At 41.2% G+C, this 19,959-nt stretch overlaps 1 protein-coding gene across 2 annotated transcripts in view; it reads right to left on the bottom strand.

The window, feature by feature from the left end:
- Nucleotides 1-19,959, bottom strand: part of RHOA (ras homolog family member A) — a 61,450-nt gene that overhangs the window by 24,018 nt on the left and 17,473 nt on the right. Inside the window, exon 1 of one of the 2 annotated variants that reach the window (XM_034997680.1) lies at nucleotides 13,333-13,349. The exons of the other annotated variant lie outside the window; for it this stretch is intronic. The gene's annotated coding sequence lies outside the window, so the exon portion shown is untranslated. Of the gene's footprint in view, nucleotides 1-13,332; nucleotides 13,350-19,959 lie in introns of those variants that run through there. 2 annotated transcript variants of the gene reach the window in all.

Below are 19,959 nucleotides of genomic sequence, written 5' to 3'. Positions count from 1 at the left end.
CGTCCTATGTATCTGGCTGTTTTTGGGTTATATGTTTTTATAATAAACTTGTAATCTAGTGAGTAAAGTATTTTCCTGAGTTCTGTGAGTTGCTCTTGAAAATTAACTGAACTCCAGGAGGAGACCGTGGGATCCTGGGATTTACATTCAGTCAGTCAGAAACACAGGTAATAACCTGGACTTGCTATTGAGGTCTGAAGTGGGAGGCTGTGGGGCAGTCTTGTTGGACTAAGTGCTTTTACCTGTGGGATCCGATGCGAACTTCAGGTAGCTAGTGTCAGAACTGAACTGAATCGTAGGACACCAGTCAATGTTGTGGAATTGCTTGGTGTGGGAACATCCCCCCCCCCCCGCCAATTTGGTGACCAAAAGTGTGAGAAGTGGAAGGTGTTGTAGGGGAGTATTGAGAGTAAAGGATACAAACAGAAGATGTTTTTTTCCTTTACAACAATTTAGTGGCAGTAATTACATTCACAATGTTGTGCAATCATTGCCACTATTTTCAAAGCTTTCTCATCACCCCAAAGAGAAACTTGTAACCATTAAGCAGTAACTCCTCATTCTTCTCTCTCCTTAGCCCTTGATAAACTCCTCTAATCTACTGTCTTTATAAATTTGCCTATTCCAGGGGCGCCTGGGTGGCTCAGTGGGTTAAGCAGCTGCCTTCAGCTCAGGTGATGATTCCAGGGTCCTGGGATCCAGCCCCGCGTCAGTCTCCCTGCTCAGCAGGGAGTCTGCTTCTCCCTCTGCCTGCTGCTCTGCTTACTTGTGCTATCTCTCTGTCAAATAAATAAATAAAATCTTTAAAATCTGCCTATTCTAGGGGCACCTGGGTGGCTCACTCGGTTAAGTATCTGCCTTCGGCTCAGATCATGATCCCAGGGTCCTGGGATCGAGCCCCACATTGGGCTCCTTGCTCAGCGGGAAGCCTGCTTCTCCCTCTCCCTCTGCCTGCCACTCCCCCTGCCCACCACTCCCCCTGCTTGTGCGCGCCCTCTCTGTCAAAAATATAAATAAAATCTTTAAAAAAAAAAAAAAAAGATCATCTACATTGTAGCATGTATCAAATTTCATTCCTTTTTATGGCTGAATTATATTCCATGGTGTGGATATACCACATTTTGTTTGTCCATTTACCTGCTGGTGTATGCTTGGCATTACTTTCACCTTGTGGCTATTGTACTAATGCCGCAATGAACAGTGGCATCCGATAAGTATCTGCTCAAGTCTCCGCTTTCAACTCCTTTAAGTATATAGATATACACACACACACCTAGGAGTGGAACTGTTAGGCAATTATATGATTTTGCTTTTTAAAGAACTGCCAAAATGTTTCCTACAGTAGCTGTACCATTTTACACTCCCATTAGCAATGTACAAAGATTCCAATTACTTCACATCCTTGCCAACACTATTTTAATTATTGCCACTTGAGTGGGTGTGAAGTGGCGTCTCATATGGTTTTGATTCACATTTTCCTAGTGACTAATAATGCTGAGCATCTTTGCATGTGCTTATTGGCCGTTTGTATATTTCTTTGGGAAAAATGTCTGTTCAAGTCCATTGCCCATTTCTGAACTGGGTTGCTTTTACTTTCCTGATGGCGTCCTTTGAAGCACACTTTTGATGAAGTCCAATTTTATCTAATATTCTCCTTGGCTGCTGTCGATTTGTGTCGTATCTAAGAAACCATTGCCAAATCCAAGGTCATGAGAAATCTGTATTTTTTTCTAAGACTTGGCGCAGTTTTAAGTCTTACATTTAGGTTTTTTCTCTCTTTTAGATTAATCTTTATACATGGTATGAGGAAGGAGTCCAAATTCATTATTTTGTCATGTGGAAATCTAGTCATCCCAGCATCATCAACACTATTCTTTCCCCACTGAATGGTGTTGGTAACCATACTGAAAATCAACTGACTCTAAATGTGAGGACTTATTTCTTGATTCTCAATTTTATTCCACTGATCTGTATGTCTGTCTTTATGCCAGTACGACACTGTCTTGATTACTGTTGGTTTGTAGTAAGTTTCGAAATCAGGAGGTGTGAGTCCTCCAACTGTGTTCTGTTTCAAGATTGTTTTGGGGGCACCTGGGTGGCTCAGTCGTTGAGCGTCTGCCTTCGGCTCAAGTCATGATCCTGGGGTCCTGGGATCGAGCCCTTCTTCGGGCTCCCAGCTCCGCGGGAAGCCTGCTTCTCCCTCTCCCACTCCCCCTGCTTGTGTTCCCTCTCTCGCTGTCTCTCTGTCAAATAAATAAATAAAATCTTAAAAAAAAAAAAAAAAAGATTGTTTTGGCTGTTCCAGGTCCCCTGGATTTCCAAATGAATTTTAGGAGCAGCCTGTCAATTTCTGCAAAGAAGGCAGCTGAGATTTTTAATAAGGACTGCACTGCATCTACAGATCAATTTGAGGATTACTGCCACCTTTACAGTACTAAGTCTTCTGATCCATGAAGACACGATGTCTTTCCATTTATTTAGGTCATCTTATGTTTTTTTCAACCTTCTCCTCCACAGCTTCCTTTTTCTCCTACTTATACCTAGATCCATAGGCATTTAGCTAAAGGTGGAGAAATTTTGTCTTTCACCACTTCCTGGAAAAATGCCAAAAATAGTAAACATTTTAATAATGCTGTTACAAACTTTTTACTTTTTATTAACACATTTAATCCTCATAACTGCCCAATGAGATAGAGCCTAGTAATCTCATTTCTCTGAAGTATCAAAAGGCTAACTTGCCCAAGGTCACACAGCTGGCTAGTAAGGGGCAGAACTGGGCACTGAACTAATAAGCAATCTATTCCAGAGCCCCCATTCCTAAACACTCCACTTTCTTGCCCTCCTTCCTTCCCCCCAAATGTCAAGAAGCAATCATACAGCTTATAGTGTCCTTTTCACCTTTGCTACCCAAGTAAACCTTAGTGACATTGTGAGTCAATCAGTTAATATGTAACTGAAGGTGACTGATTACTCTCAATTATTTCTTCTTGAGGTTTTGATGTATTTGATCAAAAGCCTTGTGGTTTTGGGGCATCTGGCTGGCTCAGGAGGTAGAGCATGCAACTCTTGATGTCAGGGTCTTGAGTTCAAGCCCCAAGTTGGGGGTAGAGATTACTTTTTTTTTTAAAGAAAAAATTTTGAAGATATTATTATTTATTGGGGGCGGGGGAGAGCACAGAGAGGGAACTCCATCCTAGGATCCTGAGTTTATGACCTGAGCTGAAGGCAGACACTTAACTGACTGAGCCAACCAGGTGTCCCAAGATTACTTTAAAAAAAAAAAAAAAAAAAGTCTTGGGGTTTAAAAATTATGTTACATTTACTTGACATTTCCCAGGTTGTTTTCTAGCCTTTTGTGATTTTTTTTGCACACATTCTTTTTAGAATGTCATTTACATAAAAAGAGGAAGAAAGAGTTGCCAAATGTCAAGTATATTTGAGTTGCCATGAAGTTAGCAACTCTTAGTTCTAGTGTGTCTTAAGTCTCTTTACTCTCACTGGGGGACAGATGATGTCAAGCAAGGGTTGGTGGCTTTCTGCACTGCAGGAAACTCTGCTACAGTAAGACTGATAAGCAGTGGCCAGCCCTTTTCACACTTCTTTTTACAAGTCTAATGATTTCCTGTAGTCTAACTACAACCTATTTGTATTTGCACTCCTACTTGCCTTGCTCATCTAGTTGCAATGTGGGAGTGGTCTGTCCATCAGACATTTTCAGCAGTTAAGAGTGGCTGCTTCCTGCACTTGGGCAGGTAAACCACAACCACGCATTAACATTCAGTTCTCTCCATTTCACATAGCAGTCTTTGGCGATTTCCTCATGTTTCTGGGACCATTATGTAGACTCATATTTGTCTAAATAGCTTCCTGAAGGTTTTCTGGATTGTTCATTTAGCCTAGAGTTTAGTATACAGCATTCTAGTCTTCCTAGCTTAATTGGTCTGAAATTAAAAAGAACTGCTCACTGGACAAAAAGCAAATACTGTAAGACACTACTGACTGACCTAATGTCCTATATTTTTAATCCTTCAATCATTAGTTTTCAATTAACAAAATAATCTTTTTTTTTTTTAAAGATTTTATTTATTTATTTGACAGAGAGAGACACAGTGAGAGAGGGAACACAAGCAGGGGGAGTGGGAGAGGGAGAAGCAGGCTTCCCGCCAAGCAGGGAGCCCGATGTGGGGCTCGATCCCAGGACTCTGGGATCATGACCTGAGCTGAAGGCAGACACTTAACGACTGAGCCACCCAGGCGCCCCCAAAATAATCTTATTAAGACAAATATCTAGCCATGACAATTCAACTAGCTATTTCGTTAGAATCCAGAGTCTCTTGTCAGTGGTTCTCAAAGTGGTCCCCAGACTAGTGCTATCAAAGTCACCTGACAACTTGATAGAAATGCAAATTCTCAGCTCCCACTACAAACCTACTGAATCAGAATTCACTCCCAGGAGTGAGTTCTGATTCCTCTGGGTTTAAACAAGCTCTCCAGGGGAGCCTGCATTGGGCTCCCTAATCAGTGGGGAGGCTGCTGCTTTCTCTCCCTCTGCCCCTCCCCTCTGCTCATGCTCAAAATATAATAAAAATAAACAAGCCCTCTAGGTGATTCTGACTCGTGTCCAACTTTGAGAACCTTTGATTTAGTGTATGCTTATCTTTACTGTATAGGTAAAATGAAGCACCCACCCACCAGGTACCCAAAGCTAATTTTTAGTGAGTCTTACAATTTCTCCGAAATCTTTTCTTTTTTTTTTTTTAATGTTTTATTTATTTATTCATGAGAGTCAGAGAGAGAGAGAGGCAGAGGCAGGGGGAGAAGCAGGCTTCCCGCTGAGCAAGGAGCCCAATGTGGGGCTCGATCCCAGGACCCTGGGATCATGACCTGAGCCGAAGGCAGACACTTAACCATCTGAGCCACCCAGGCGCCCCTCTGAAATCTTTTTATTTGCTTCTTAGTGATCGTCTGAACTACTCTGCCACTCTTTTGGCTTGTATTATAAAATTTCAATCTACATCTTAGTATGTTTCATAGGCATCTTATTTCCCCATTAAACTTCTTAGTCCAAAGTAATCCTTTTTCACAAAAGCAGCTTTCTAAAATGGCCAATAAACAGGAAAAGGTGTTCAATACTATTAGTCATCATACCAAATTAAAGCCACAACAAAGGGCATCTGGGTGGTCCAGTCAGTTAAGTGTATGACTCTTTTTTTTTTTTTTTTTTTTTTTATTTATTTATTCATGAGAGACAAAGGCAGAGGGAAAAGCAGGCTCCCAAGGAGCAGGGAGCCCGATGCGGGACTCGATCCCAGGACCCTGAGATCATGACCTGAGCCGAAGGCAGACGCTTAACCATCCGAGCCACCCAGGCGCCCAAGTGTATGACTCTTGATTTCGGCTCAGGTCATGGTCTCAAGGCTCGTGAGATCAAACCCCATGTCAGGCTCCATGCTCAGCGTGGAGTGTGCTTGTCCCTCTCCTTCCCCCTTGCTGCCCCCCATGTGCACATGCTCTCTAAAATAAATAAAATAAAATCTTTAAAAAAATTTAAGGCCACAATGAGATATCACTACACACCCACCAGCATGGCTAAAATGTAAAAAGTGCTGTTGGGGGGAACCTGGGTGGCGCAGTTGGTTAAGTGTCCAACTCTTGATTCCGGCCCAGGTCGTGATCTCAGGGTCATGAAATGGAGCCCCAAGTTGGCATGGAGCCTGCTTAAGATTCTCCTTCCCCGGGGCGCCTGGGTGGCTCAGTAGTCAAGCGTCTGCCTTCGGCTCAGGTCATGATCCCAGGGTCCTGGGATCGAGCCCCACATCGGGCTCCCTGCTCGGCAGGAAGCCTGCTTCTCCCTCTCCCATTCCCCCTGCCTGTGTTCCCTCTCTCATTGTCTGTCAAAAAATAAATAAAAATCTTAAAAAAAAAAAAAAAAATCTCCCTCCCCTCTGCCTCTCCCCCCCACATGCACCTTCTCCCTCTTGGGGGGAAAAAAAGTGCTGCTGGATGCGAATTAACTGGAACTCCAATTTACTGCTGGTGGGAGTGTACAACTACTTTGCAAAACTGCTTAGTAAGTAGAATATTCAATCTCAGGTATAAACCCACAGAAATGTTTAGTAAATAAGTATACCAAAGACATGTGCAAGATTTCCTAATAGAAATCATCATCAGTCAACAGTTGAGTGGATACATAGTGTTCTATCAAAGACCAGAATATTACACAGCAATGAAAAGTAAACCAACTGCTACTTGAAGGAACTTGGATCGATCTCTGAAAGACTGTTAAACAAAATAAACCAGGCCCAAACCAAATCCAGCAAAGAAATTCAAATCCAGGCAAAACCAATCAATAGTGAAAGAAATCAGATTAGTCCAGTGCCTTAAGAGAGGAAAAAGACACCTCGAAGCTTTGGGGATGCTTGTTGTGTTGCTTCTTGATCTTAGTGGTGGCTACATGGATCTGTTCTTTGTGAAATTCACTGAATTGTGCACAAAATTTATTGTTTATCCAAAAATGAACTCCTGTACTATTAGTTTTTCTAACTTAACACTTCTTTCCTAGTGCTATCTTGGTTTTCTTTATTGCTTCCCTCTGATATCTTAAGACTTTTTGAGAGTTTAGTCTTTATTTTCTCTTTTTTATATACCTTCCCATGCCTTTTTTTTTTTTTTTCCCCAAGCACAGACTATTTAAGTTATTTAGAGTGGCCAAGGAATAGTAAAGGAATGTCTATTTCTAATGTAGTAATCATCTAAGGGTGTTTATTTGGATTTTATAGGTTCTTATAAAATGCAAATGCAGCTGAAAGTCCAACCTATCACACTTTATATATTACCACAATCTAGTGGTCTTCCTCACACCTGAGAGAATCAATCAAGAAATTGTAATTTGTATTATAAAAATTAATTTGGGAAGAAAGGAGTACTTTTAGAAAGGCCAGAAGAGATGCTGGCTGGCTGTCTGCTTTTGTTCCATCTAGGAAAGCAACTTTTCCCTTCTGCAAATGGGTTCTCATTTCATTGTTAGAAAAATTTTTCAGGATTAGGAGTAAGGTATATTCAGAGTTCAGCATCACTCCATTTCTGTCATCATAAGGAACTGTCACCACATCGATGATTTGGTACAGCAAAAGAGCTCTGAAGGCCAAGGACCTGTATACTGGAAACTACAAAACATTGGTGAAAAAAATTAAAGACACAAATGAAAAGATATCCCATGTTCATGGATTGAAGGACTTGATATTGTTAAGATAACAATACTATACAAAGTGATCTACAGAGGGGCACCTGGCTGCTCAGTCAGTGGAGCATGAGACTCTTGATCTCGGGGTTGTAAGTTCAAGCCCCACATCAGGTCTAGAAATTACTTAAAAAAATTTTTTTTATATGATCTACAGACTAATACAACCCCTATCAAAATGCCAGTGTATAAAAACAGACATATAGGGCGCCTGGGTGGCTCAGTTGGTTAAGCGACTGCCTTCGGCTCAGGTCATGATCCTGGAGTCCCGGCATCGAGTCCCACGTTGGGCTCCCTGCTCGGCAGGGAGTCTGCTTCTCCCTCTGACCCTCCTCCCTCTCATGCTCTCTCTCTCAAATAAATAAATAAAATCTTTAAAAAAATAAATAAAAAAATAAAAACAGACATATAGTCAAATGCGATAGGACAAAGAGACCAGAAATAAACCTTCACAAATATGGTCAATTGATTTTTGACATGGCACCAAGATATTTTATGAGAAAGGGCAGTCTTTTCAATAAACAGTGCTAGTGGAAGCTATATTCACATGTAAAAGAATTTAGACTCTTAACTTGTACCATAAACAAAATTAACTCAAAATGGATAAAAGACCTAAACCTAAGAGGAAAACTATAAAAAGCTTACAATATTGAGGGAAATTTTTCTTGTCACTGGATTTAGCAATGATTTCTTGGATATGACCCCACAGGCAAAGTCAATACAAGAAAAAGTAAATTTGACTTCACCAAATTAACAACTTTTGTGCTTCAAAGGACACCATCAAGAGAATAAAAAGGCAACACACAGAATATGGGGAAATATCTGTAAATCATGTATCTGATGAAGGATTAATATCTAGAATATAGAGAAAACTCCTGAAACTCAATAAAAAAAAAGCAACCACCTGATTCAAAAGTGGGCAAAGGACATGAAATTTCTCAAAAGATATACAAAAGGCCAATAAACATGAAAAAATAATCAACATTACTAATTATTAGGGAAATGCAAATCTAAACTATGAGATAACACTTCAAACCCATCAGGACGACCACTATCAAACAAAACAAAACAAAACAAAAAAACACAGAAAATAACAAGCGTTGGCAAGAATGTAAAATGGTACAGCTGCTGTGGGAAACACTATAGCAGTTCCTCAAAAAATTAGAAACCGAATTACCGTATTACCCAGCAATTCCACTTCTGGGTATATACCCAAAAGAATTGAAAACAGAGTATTGAAGAGATATGAGTACACTCATGTTCACAGCACCGTTATTTATAGTAGCTAAAACATGGACACAATCCATGTATCCATCAAACAATGAATGGATAAGCAAAATGTGACATATGCACACAATGGAGTATTACTGTTTTATTTTTATTATTTTTTACTAAGATTTTATTTATTTACTTGTCAGAGAGAGAGACTGTGCATGCACACAAGCAGAAGGAGCAGCAGACAGAGGGAGCAGCAGGCTCCCCGCTGATCAAAGAGCCCAATGCAGGACTTGATCTCAGGACCCTGGGATCATGACCTAAGCCAAGGCAGATGCTTAACTGACTGAGCCATCCAGGTATCCCTATTATTCAGTTTTAAAAAGGAAATTCTGCAATATACCAGAACATGGATGAACCCTGAAGACATTATGCCTACTGAAACAGTAATTTACAAAAAGACAAATACTGTATGATTCCACTTACAAAAGGTACTTAGAGTAGTCAAAATCATAAAGACAGAAAGTAGAATGGTGGTTGTCAGGGGCTGGGAGTAGGAGGCAATGGAGAGTTACGAATACAGTTTCAGACTTACAAGATGAAAAGAGTTATGGGGATGGATGGTGGTGATGGGTGCACAACAAAGTGAATGTGTTTAATACCACTGAATTGTACATTTAAAAATGGCTAAGATGTTATGTAAATTTGTTATGTGTATTTTAACTCAATAAGAAAAAAGTGACTGGGGCACCTGGGTGGCTCAATCGGTTAAGTGTCTACCTTCAGCTCGGTTCATTATCCCAGGGTCCTGGGATCGAGCCCCGCATCGGCTCCCTGCTCAGTGGGGAGCCTGCTTCTCCCTCTCCCACTCATCCTGCTTGTGTTCCCTCTCTTGCTGTCTCTGTCAAATAAATAAAAATCTTAAAAAAAAAAAAAAAATCTTGAGTAAAGAGAATAAAAAAATAAAATATTCTGTTTCAAAAAAAAAAGTGATTAGTAGGCCCAAGTCTGCACACTGATTCAGAAGACAGAAGCAAATGGGTTTTACAAAAGAGAGAAGGCTTTCTTCCCCTCCCTTTGTTGGCAGGTGCCTGTGTTTCATCCATTGTGTCCAAAGGCTATAAGAGGCAATCAGCCTGATAGCCCATGCCATGATTTAGTCCAGACTTTATGTGAAATGCTATCAGTTTGAAACAGTGAACATGTAATGAGAAAATACAGATGGAACAAAAGTTGGACTAGGAAAACATATGGCCTAATCCAGGGCTCAAGATTCCAAGAAAAATTTACAAATGTTAATGGTGGCAATAGAGAAACTAAATAAAACTCTCTCAAGAAAGGTCAAAAGAGGGGATGCCTGGGTGGCTCAGTCAATGAAGCATCTGCCTTCGGACAGGTCATGATCCCGGGGTCCTGGGATCAAGTCCCACGCCGGGTTCCTTGCTCAGCAGGGAGCCTGCTTCTCCCTCCACCTGCTGCTTCCCCTGCTTGTGCGCTCTCTAACAAATAAATAAAATCTTTTTTTTTTTTAAAGATTTTATTTATTTGATAGAGAGCGCACAAGCAGGGGGAGTGGCAGGCAGAGGGAGAGGGAGAAGCAGGGTCCCCCCTGAGCAGGGAACCTGACATAGGGCTCGATCCCAGGACCCCAGGATCATGACCCGAGCCAAAGGCAGACGCTTAACCGAGCCACCCAGGCGCCCCTAAATAAAATCTTTCGAAACAAAAAAAAACCAGTTTTCAATCTTTAAATCCTTATCTAGATAGCCTAGAAAAATTATATATACTATGATTACATTTTCCTAACGTTAAAAACTACCTTGTTTTCTTTTTTGCTGAGTTTTCTATGTAGGAATCACAGTCCATCCCCAAATTCCACAGCAGAACTAAAAAAGCTTGTTTCATTTCTTAAAGATTTTATTTGAGAGAGAGAGAGAGAGAATGTGTGAGTGTGCGCAGTCTTAACTCAGAGTCATGAGTTCAATCCCCACACTGGGCTCCACAATGGGCATGGAGCTTTTTTTTTTTTTTTTAAAGATTCCATTTACTTATTTAGTTGAGAGACAGAGAGAGAGCATGCACACACAAGCGGGGTGGGGGAGAGGGGCAGAAGGAGAAGCAGACTCCCTGCCAAGCAGGGAGCCCAACCCAGGGCTCAATCCCAGGACCCCGCATCATGACCTGAGTCGAAGGCAGACGCTTAACTGACTGAGCCACCCAGGTGCCCCAGGTGCCCCGGGCATGGAGCCTACTTTTAAAATAAAGGTCAAAAGGAATCATGGTTACTAATATGAAAGAACAATCAAAGGGGAAAATAGGGAATCAAAGTGAAAAATTTACTTAATGAAGAAGAGTGAAGTAGTCATCTAACAGGGCACCTGGGTGGCTCAGTTGGTTAAGCGACTGCCTTCAGCTCAGGTCATGATCCCGGAGTCCTGGGATCGAGTCCCGCATCGGGCTCCCGGCTCGGCAGGAAGTCTGCTTCTCCCTCTGACCCTCTCCCCTCTCATGAGGTTTCTCTCTCTCTCTCAAATAAATAAATAAATAAATATCTTAAAAAAAAAAAAAAAAAAAGGTCATCTAACAGATCTTCAAAGAGCCCAGAGTGACAAGTGCAGGTAACAAGTCGCTGCAAATACTGTTGTGACTTGGGGTTTAAAAAGCATACCTTAATTACAATTTAACTGAAACAAAGATGAGCAGAAAGCTGCTCAAAGTTAGGGACCTGCAGGATTCATGAGACATTTCAATGACAGAAAATATAAAGTACCTACTACTCTATGTTTATATACCAATCATTAATAACTATTAACTGCTGGGGTGCCTGGCTGGCTCAGTCACTGGAGCATGTGATTCCCAATCTCAGGGTTGTGGGTTTGAGCCCCATGTTGGGTGTAGAGATTAAAATAAAATGCCCTGCACTGGGCTCCCTGCTCAGCATGAAGCCTGCTTCTCCCTCTCGTACTCCCCCTGCTTATGTTCCCTCTCTCGCTGTGTCTCTCTTCCAAATAAAAAAAATAAAATCTGGAAAAAACCAAACAAACAAACAAAAAAACCTATATAACTGCCAACGAAGTTGACTTTACTAAGCAATGAAGCTAGTATAACAAACAAGAACTTCACCTAGAGTTAGGTAAGAAAGATGGTCGGATAGAAAATCAGCTCAAGGATCAAAGATAAGAAATTTAATTTTTTAAAAGATTTTTATTTATTTATTTGACAGAGAGCAAGAGAGGGAACACAAGCAGGGGGAGTGGGAGAGGGAGACGCAGGCTTCCCGCGGAGCAGGCAGCCTGATGCGGGGCTCGATCCCTCACGACCTGAGCCAAAGGCAGATGCTTAACGACTAGAGCCACCCAGGCGCCCAGAGAAATTTAATTTAAACCTGGATCACAAAGACATCTTCTGGGTTTTAAGGAATGCACTGCAGAATCAATGTTTCCAACAAAGTTCTCTGAAATTAAAAGTCACCTCCAAGTCTCCAGGTAAAGGGTCTAATTCACTGTATTCCATTATCATCTTAGCATCACAATACAATTTTATAAAATTAAAGGTAAATTTGGTCCTACATACATACATTTTCCTCCTGCCTAGGAAACCTCCCCACCTCTTGTCTATCTAGCAAATATTTACCTTTCAAGATGACAAAAAGTCATTTCTTTCCTGATATCTTCCATTTCCTTTTCCCAACGCACACAACTTACTTCATAAATATCTTCACATTTATTTATCATTCATACTTAATCAAGACTCTCTTTACTAGACTGAAAGCTAATTTAGGGCAGGGGTAGTATTATTCATCTTTACACTACCAATGCCAGATACCATTAGGCTATCTACATATGTCTGCTGAATGGAAAACAAAACAAAACAGTGTAATCTACCAGTGGCTGCTATACACAGAAATAAAATTTTAACTTCCAATCCACCTTTCAAAGGAAGCACATGTGAAGCTCTCCTCAACACTGTGAAGAAAGACTTCCTTCATGTCTGAATCATACATAAGCAGGGAGGAAGCCAAAGACTTCTACAATAGTTATAAAGTGGAATACAAAAATAGTGAAAAAAACATATATGGGGAGTAGTCATTGTTTGAAGCACTTGAACACAAGACAGAATGTTTGGGCTGCATTCACTCCCAAAGATGGTACTGTCACAGTTTCACTGCCCAACACAGTAGCCACTAGTCACATGTGACTATTTCTTAATTAATATTTTAACTGAAATTTTGAAATTTACTTCAACGGACACACAGGACTTTCATATCGGACAGGGCAAATACTGAACATGTCCATCGTCACAAAGTCTACTGGACAGCACTCTTCTAAACAATTCTCCCATGGCTGTTTGGCAGACACAGAATTCTTATTCAATGTTTTGTTTTGTTTTTTGCATGCTACAAGGATCTGCCAAAGAAAACATACCCATAATTTCATTCTATAGGTTTTCAAGAAAACATTTAATCAGGTCACTTAAAGATAAATTCTGGCAGGCACTTCCACCCATCTCTCATGCTTCCTCCAAGTCTCTCTTCCACCCACAACTTCAGTCCAATGGCAGTCACCTTGCCAGGTCCAGTGGTCTTGTCTCAAGTCTTATCTCCCTTAACATTTGATGAGCCTAACACAAACCATGGGTTTTCAACGGGCCATTCTTTATTCTAGGTGCTAGAGAGCAGCCTTATCTGGAAGACAGTCTTAGAGAAAACAATACAATGTAATTAAGCGCTATAACAGAAGTTCTTCCTCGCTGGTATGAATAAAGAGAAAAGTAAGCAATTCTGCCAAAGGGCTTCAGAGAAGGTAACATCTGACCTAGACCTTGAAGAACGAGACTAAGTACCCTGAAAGAAGTTGAGAAGAGTAACAGCAGCTTACGAATACTTCCTGGAACACCTGCTCAGTGAGTTAAGTGTCTGCCTTGGGCTCAGGTCTCAGGGTCCTGGGATCCAGTCCTGTGCTTCCTGCTCAGTGGGGAGCCTGCTTCTCCCTCTGTCCGCCGCTCTCCCTGCTTTTACTGACAAATAAATAAAATTGGGGGGTGGGAAAAAAAAAAGGAATACTTCCTAATGTGAGAAACAGCCCGAGCAAATAACCCCAATGACCCTTAATATAAGAATTCAGAGAGGAGACTGTTAGAAAATGAAGCCAGAAATATGAGTGACGGTTGGACTGGAGGATCTGGTACGTCATGCACAGCAACCTGTATTCTATTCTGTAAGCAAGGGAAAGCCAATGAAACAGCACAATCAGACTGTGATTTACAAAGACAGCCTTGGCAGCAGCATGACAAATGACTAGGAGGTGAACTGGACAGGGATGAGAAGACCATGGTGAGGGTATGAGAGTGCGCTGCAGGAGAGAGAAGCCTAATGAAAGGGTGAGGGGGAAGGAGCATAACCTACAGGCTTTTCCCTAACCCCACATGCATCCCCCACTCCCCAACCAGCTGAAAAAGATAAGACCCCAGGTAAGTTGTTATTACAGGTAAAAACCTCATTGCCCTCAAGTGTATGGAATGAGGAGAAGCAGTGATCTATCCATAGAGACTACTATTAACATGAAAAAGGTAGGCATAAAGAAGCCAGAGATATCTGAGGGACACCTGGGTGGCTCAGTCGGTTAAGCGTCTGCCTTCGGCTCAGGTCATGACCCCAGGGTCCTGGGATAGAGCCCCGCATCAGGCTCCTTGCTCAGCAGGGAGCCTGCTTCTCCCTCTGCCTGCCACTCCCCCTGCTTGTGCTCTCTTTCTGTCAAATAAATAAATAAATTAATTAAATATTTAAAAAAAAAGCCAGAGATATTTGAAAAGAACATTCAGAAAGCTATGATGACAACCAGCACCAAGAGAAAGGAAGAGGGCATTTCAAGGAATGGGTTCATATTACATTGCTAGTGAAAAGGGCACAGACAAAGCAACCAAAAAGCCTCCAACAACACAGGGGAAACCTGTTCAGTTGGCCATGAGAAAAGAGTAGTAGACTGTGGTGGATTGAGGAGATGAGGGTCTCGAGGAAGGTGGTATAAAATGCTCCTTCAAAAAAATCAGGAAATACATGCTACAACATGGATACCTTGAAAACTTTATGCTAAGTAAAAGAAGCCAGTCACAAAAAAACAAATATTATGTGGTTTCATTATATGAAATGTCCAGAGCAGGCAAATCTGCAGAGACAGGAAGATTAATGGTTGCCTAAGACTGGGGGTGGTGATGGAGAGATGGAGGAATGACAGTTGAAAAGTTTTTTTGAGGTGATGAAAATGTTCTAAAACTGATTATACAACTCTGTGAATATATTAAAACCCACTGAATTATACACTTTAAACGGGTGAATTGTATAGTATATAAATTATACCTCATAAAACTGTTACCAACCAGCAAAAGTTTTTTTAATTAAGAAAAAACGGTCTGGAAGGTGTGGCAGAGACTGCTTGTTGTCTGCCTCATTATCTATCATTCTGCTTTTCGGTCACGTGGCTGCCAATAAGAAAAACTACATTTCCTGACCTCTATTGCAACTAGATGAGGTCATTAAGGTCTGGCCAGGGGACCGGTATGCCGAATTGGGGCAGGAGAGGGAAGAATTGCTACAGCAACGTTTTGAGATTAAGGGGAACACATCTAGCACCCAAGTGGAGGGGATGACCCTAGACATGACACTGCTCCACTATAACAAAGGAGGAAGCAGACCACAAGAGCCAAACAGGCAAGTGAGTGGATGCAGTGGCAGACCCTTCTAACTGCTTCCATTTTCTCAAGTAAATAAGAAGATCAACAGTTGACAGTGCAGCTGGGGAAAGGAAACAAAGTTTGAGCTAAAGGTGGTGGTACTATCTAAAAATAGGAGGGGGGGCACCTCGGTGGCTCAGTTGTTAAGCGTCTGCCTTTGGCTCAGGTCATGATCCCAGGGTCCTGGGATAGAGCCCCGCATCAGGCTCCCTGCTCCGCAGGGAGTCTGCTTCTCCCTCTCCCACTCCCCCTGCTTGTGTTCCCTCTCTTGCTGTTTCTCTGTCAAATAAATAAATTCTTTAAAAAAAATAAAAATAGGAGAGGGGCACCTGGGTGGATCAGTTGGTTAAGCATAATAGGTCTCTTGATTTCAGCTCAGGTCATGATCTCAGGTTGTGGGATCCAGCTCCTACAGCTCCGCACTCAGTGGGGAGTCTGCTTGAGATTCTCTCCCTCTGCCCCTCCCCGCAGCTTGTGCGCGCGCTGTCTCAAAAAAATAAAGATTTTATTTTTATTTATTTGACAGAGAGAGAGAGTACAAACAGGGCGAGTGGCAGGCAGAGGGAGAGGGAGAAGCAGGCTCCCTACTGAGTGGGGAGCCCGATGTGGGGCTCAATCCCAGGCATGACCTGAGCCTAAGGCAGATGCTTAACTGACTGAGGCACCTAGGCACCCCTAAATAAATAAAATCTTAAAAAAAAAAAAGGAGGTAAAACAAGATTATCTGTTCAAGTACAGTATATAACACTACCAACAACTGATTCCCACTACTCATAATACTTAATCTCCTTTTAGGCCAAGAGTTACAACCTCCCGCAGAGAGGCCTCCATGACTACTCATTCTTCTTCATCCCTGAACTCCTACAGCACTTGTTCTACTAGGTGCTGCTTCCCAAATGATTATGTAAGCCTACATCACTTGATATTCTGTTTGCAATGGTAGAGAGAAGGCTCTGAAGCCAGGTACTAGTATTCAGAGCAGCTGTGAATCTTTAGGCAAGTTACTTAACCTCTGTACCTCTACTTCCTCATCTGTACCAATGGGAAAAATAATGGTTCCTACCATCACAGTTAGTGGTAATTATTAAATGAGTTAACAGAGGAAAGGGCTTAGAATAAACAATACTTAGCATATAACAGCTAATGTTTTAACTGTTGGATACTATTATCTGTAAATTCCAGTAAAAAAGACTGTATCTTCATTTCTATATTCCCTACAACCCCTGACGAGGTCAAAAACAGCACTGAACAGAAGTATTTGCCGACTCAATCAAGGATAAGAAACCTAGCCTTCCCCTAAGTTAATGGATAAAAAATGCATTGGCATAGAGACACCCAGCTGGCTCAGTCAGAAGAACATGCAATTCTTGATCTCTTGGTCATGAGCTTGAGCCTTGTGCTGGGTGTATGTAGAGATTACTAAAAATAAACAAACTTTTCAAAAATGCATTGGTTTAAGAAAGAGTTAATTTAACTTTTTGAAAGGAAACTTTCAAAATCTCAAGTTACTAAGATTAGACATTAGCCTTCAAATTTACTTCCTCTAAGCACTTCCCTTCTTTTCAAAATTGGCCTTAAGTCTCATTCTTCAAGTAGGAAGTTACTTCTTTTCAAACAAGGCTTACAGTAACAAACTACTGTATATAAAACTCCCTAGTCCATACATTGATATACGAAACAAAATGGGGAGGGGAAAAAAGACGACTAAATATCTATCTTATCATCTTAGATATGGCAAAAAGTGTTGAAGACAAGTACCCTTAGAATAGTCTTTGTTAAGTTTATTTTTTTTTAGTAATCTCTACACCCAATGTGGGGCTTGAACCCACAACCTGGAGATCAAGAGTCACCAGTTCCACCGACTGAGAGAGCCAGGCGTCCCATTCTTAGAATATTGTAGAGCAGCAATTTCAACTGAAGAGATTATGGAAGATCAATTTATAAATTGATTAATAAATTATAAATAATTTATTAATAGCTAAAGCACTGAAGATAAGAGCAAATTCAAGGTTACCTGAATACAGTGGTGTTTCTTCAAAACTGAAACGTTTCCCAATCTAGCAAATAACTAGTTTTTAACAAGAGCTTTTTTTTTTTTAAGATTTTATTTATTTGAGAAAGAGCACACACAAGTTGGGCAGGGGGTGGTGGGGAGAGGAAGCAGACTCCTCACTGAGCAGGGAGCCAGACTCGGGGCTCAATCCCAGGACCCTGAGATCCTGACCTGAGCTGAAGGCAGACAGATGCTTAATGGACTGAGCCACCCAGGCACCCCTAAGGACAAGTGTTTTTAAGGCCTATTAGGATTCCTTTCTTGTATTCTAATAAGTGTTCCCAAGCAGCAAAGGCCTGGAAATTGTACATTATAATCACTGTATCTTAACTTGTGAATGAATAATCTTGACTATTCCCTATAGTTGGAGGAAGGTGTGATACATGCACTCCAATCCCTACCCCAACCACATATTCTAGGAGGGGCCATCTGACACATGTTTTCAAAGAGTTCCAGATGATTCTTACCCACCTCTCATCCCCACCCAAAACACTACCAAAAACCTTACTTGACCAAACATTGTATCTGGGTTTCAAAACTGAGTCCCATCCTGTGTGTGTCTAATGAACATACAGCATCTACCATATGGACTACTCAGTAAAATCAGAAATTCATTACATGGACAGGTCCCAGACTAGCCAAAGGAAAAGATTCTACTAGAAATTAATTTCATTTATAGGCAGCAATAGTTATTGCGTTAATAGGCAGTTAACAGTAGTGATAAAGGAGCTATACCCATTACAACCAGTTTCCTTGTGTGTCAAGTGGAGAATGAAATCTTCTAAGAAGGGTTGGTACGAAGATTTATAATAAGACAGAAAGAGCTTACCTACTGAAAATAGGTCAGTGTACAACAAATGTTTCTCATTATTATTTAGGTCTTATTTTGGACAAATGGCAACTCCCTCCAAATTCCAACTGTCCAGAACTCGAAGACCAGTTTGTAATATGGCCTGACCTGAAAAGAATGTTGTTTTTCCTAAAATTTCCTAAATTTTCCTCCCTAGCAAATACAGTTGACCCATAACAACATAGATTTGAACTGCACTGGTCCACCTATATGCAGATTTACATCAGAGTACTAAATGGATTTTCTCTTCCTTTGGATTTTCTTAGTATCCTTTTTTCCTCTAGCTTACTTGACTGTAAGAATACAGTATGTAATACTGTATAACATCCTTAATATGTGTTAATTGTTTATGTTATCACTAAGGCTTCCAATCAGTAGCAGGCTATAGCAGTTACACTTTCAGGGAATCAAGTTATATTCGGATTTTCGACTGCACAGGTCAGTGCCCCTAACCCCCATTTGTTCAAGAGTCAAATGTAATTAGTTTTCCAAAGTATATATCACATCCATACCTCATCCCACCCTCTTCTTTCCTATTGATAAAAGTACTAAGTTATGGGCGCCTGGGTGGCTCAGTCGTTAAGCGTCTGCCTTCGGCTCAGGTCGTGATCCCAGGGTCCTGGATCGAGCCCCGCATCGGGCTCCCTGCACTGCGGGGAAGCCTGCTTCTCCCTCTCCCCCTCCCCCTGCTTGTGTTCCCTCTCTCGCTCTCTCTCTGTCAAATAAATAAATAAAAAATCTTAAAAAAAAAAAAAGTACTAAGTTATTATTTAGCTTATCTCTCACTGTCTGGAATTATAGGCCCACAATGCTTCATCCTGAAGCCTTGGGACTAGATGTTTCTAAACTCAGAATTTTTCAGATTTTAGAAAGATGATATGGTGCAAATGCCAAATACTCCATAACACACCCAATGGGTTAATACCTCAGCAAAATAAATGAACATTCATACTAAAGAGGATAAAGCCTAAACAACTTCTCATCAGTTCAGTTCAGGTTTTGCCATCAAATGAGTTTGTGGTTTTCAGAACTTTCCAAAAGGCGGCTATGAAAATCCTTAACCTGGGGTACATGGGTGGCTCAGTCACTTAAGTGTTTGCCTTAGCCTCAGGTCATGATCTCTGGGGCCTGGGATTGAGCCCCATGTCAGGCTCCCTGCTCAGAGGGGAGTCTGCTTCTCCCTCTCCCTTTGCCCCCTCCCCCTGCTTGTGCACTGGTGCATGCACGTGCTCTCTCAAATAAATAAATAAAATCTTAAAAAAAAAAAGAAATCCTTGGGGTGCCTGGGTGGCTCAGTCAGTTAAGCGTCTGCCTTTGACTCAGGTCATGATCCCAGGGTCCCTCTCCCTCTGACCCTCTCCCCCACGTGTGCGCTCGTGCTCTCTCTCTGGCAAATAAAATCTTTTTAAAAAATCCTTACTTTAATGCCAATTTGTTTCAGACATACACACACACAATCACAATCCTCTCAATACTTTTAAAGCACCTTTTCTAAGGTGCTTTTCTAATGCCCTCTAGTCTGATTTTCCTTGACTGATAATCATGCTATTACCTCAGAGAAGTGAACTGAGTCCCTCCTGCTATTTCTCTTGGGAAATTATAACAAAATAGACTTTAAATTAGGTAAGTTGGAGATTGGGTGTGGTGTTCATTTAAACTAAACTTCAGGGCTGACAGTAATTTGAATTCTACAACCTAAATTAGCTGAATAATTTCAGTAACTTGTTCAGGGACTACACATTTTGTAATATTTTCTTAGACTCACAGTAAATCTGCCTCTCTGCACAATTTTTAGCTTATTTTTGGCAGATAAGAAGCCACCAAAGATGTTTCAGATGGTGCTACTAGGTTACAACGCATGTTATTATACAT

This window comes from Mirounga leonina, unplaced genomic scaffold (assembly GCF_011800145.1).
Source record: "Mirounga leonina isolate KUSES-001 unplaced genomic scaffold, KU_Mleo_1.0 Mir_94, whole genome shotgun sequence".
NCBI lineage: Eukaryota > Metazoa > Chordata > Mammalia > Carnivora > Phocidae > Mirounga > Mirounga leonina.
The sequence above is the reverse complement of the archived record's forward strand: the minus strand, read 5'-3'. Positions and strand labels throughout refer to the sequence as shown.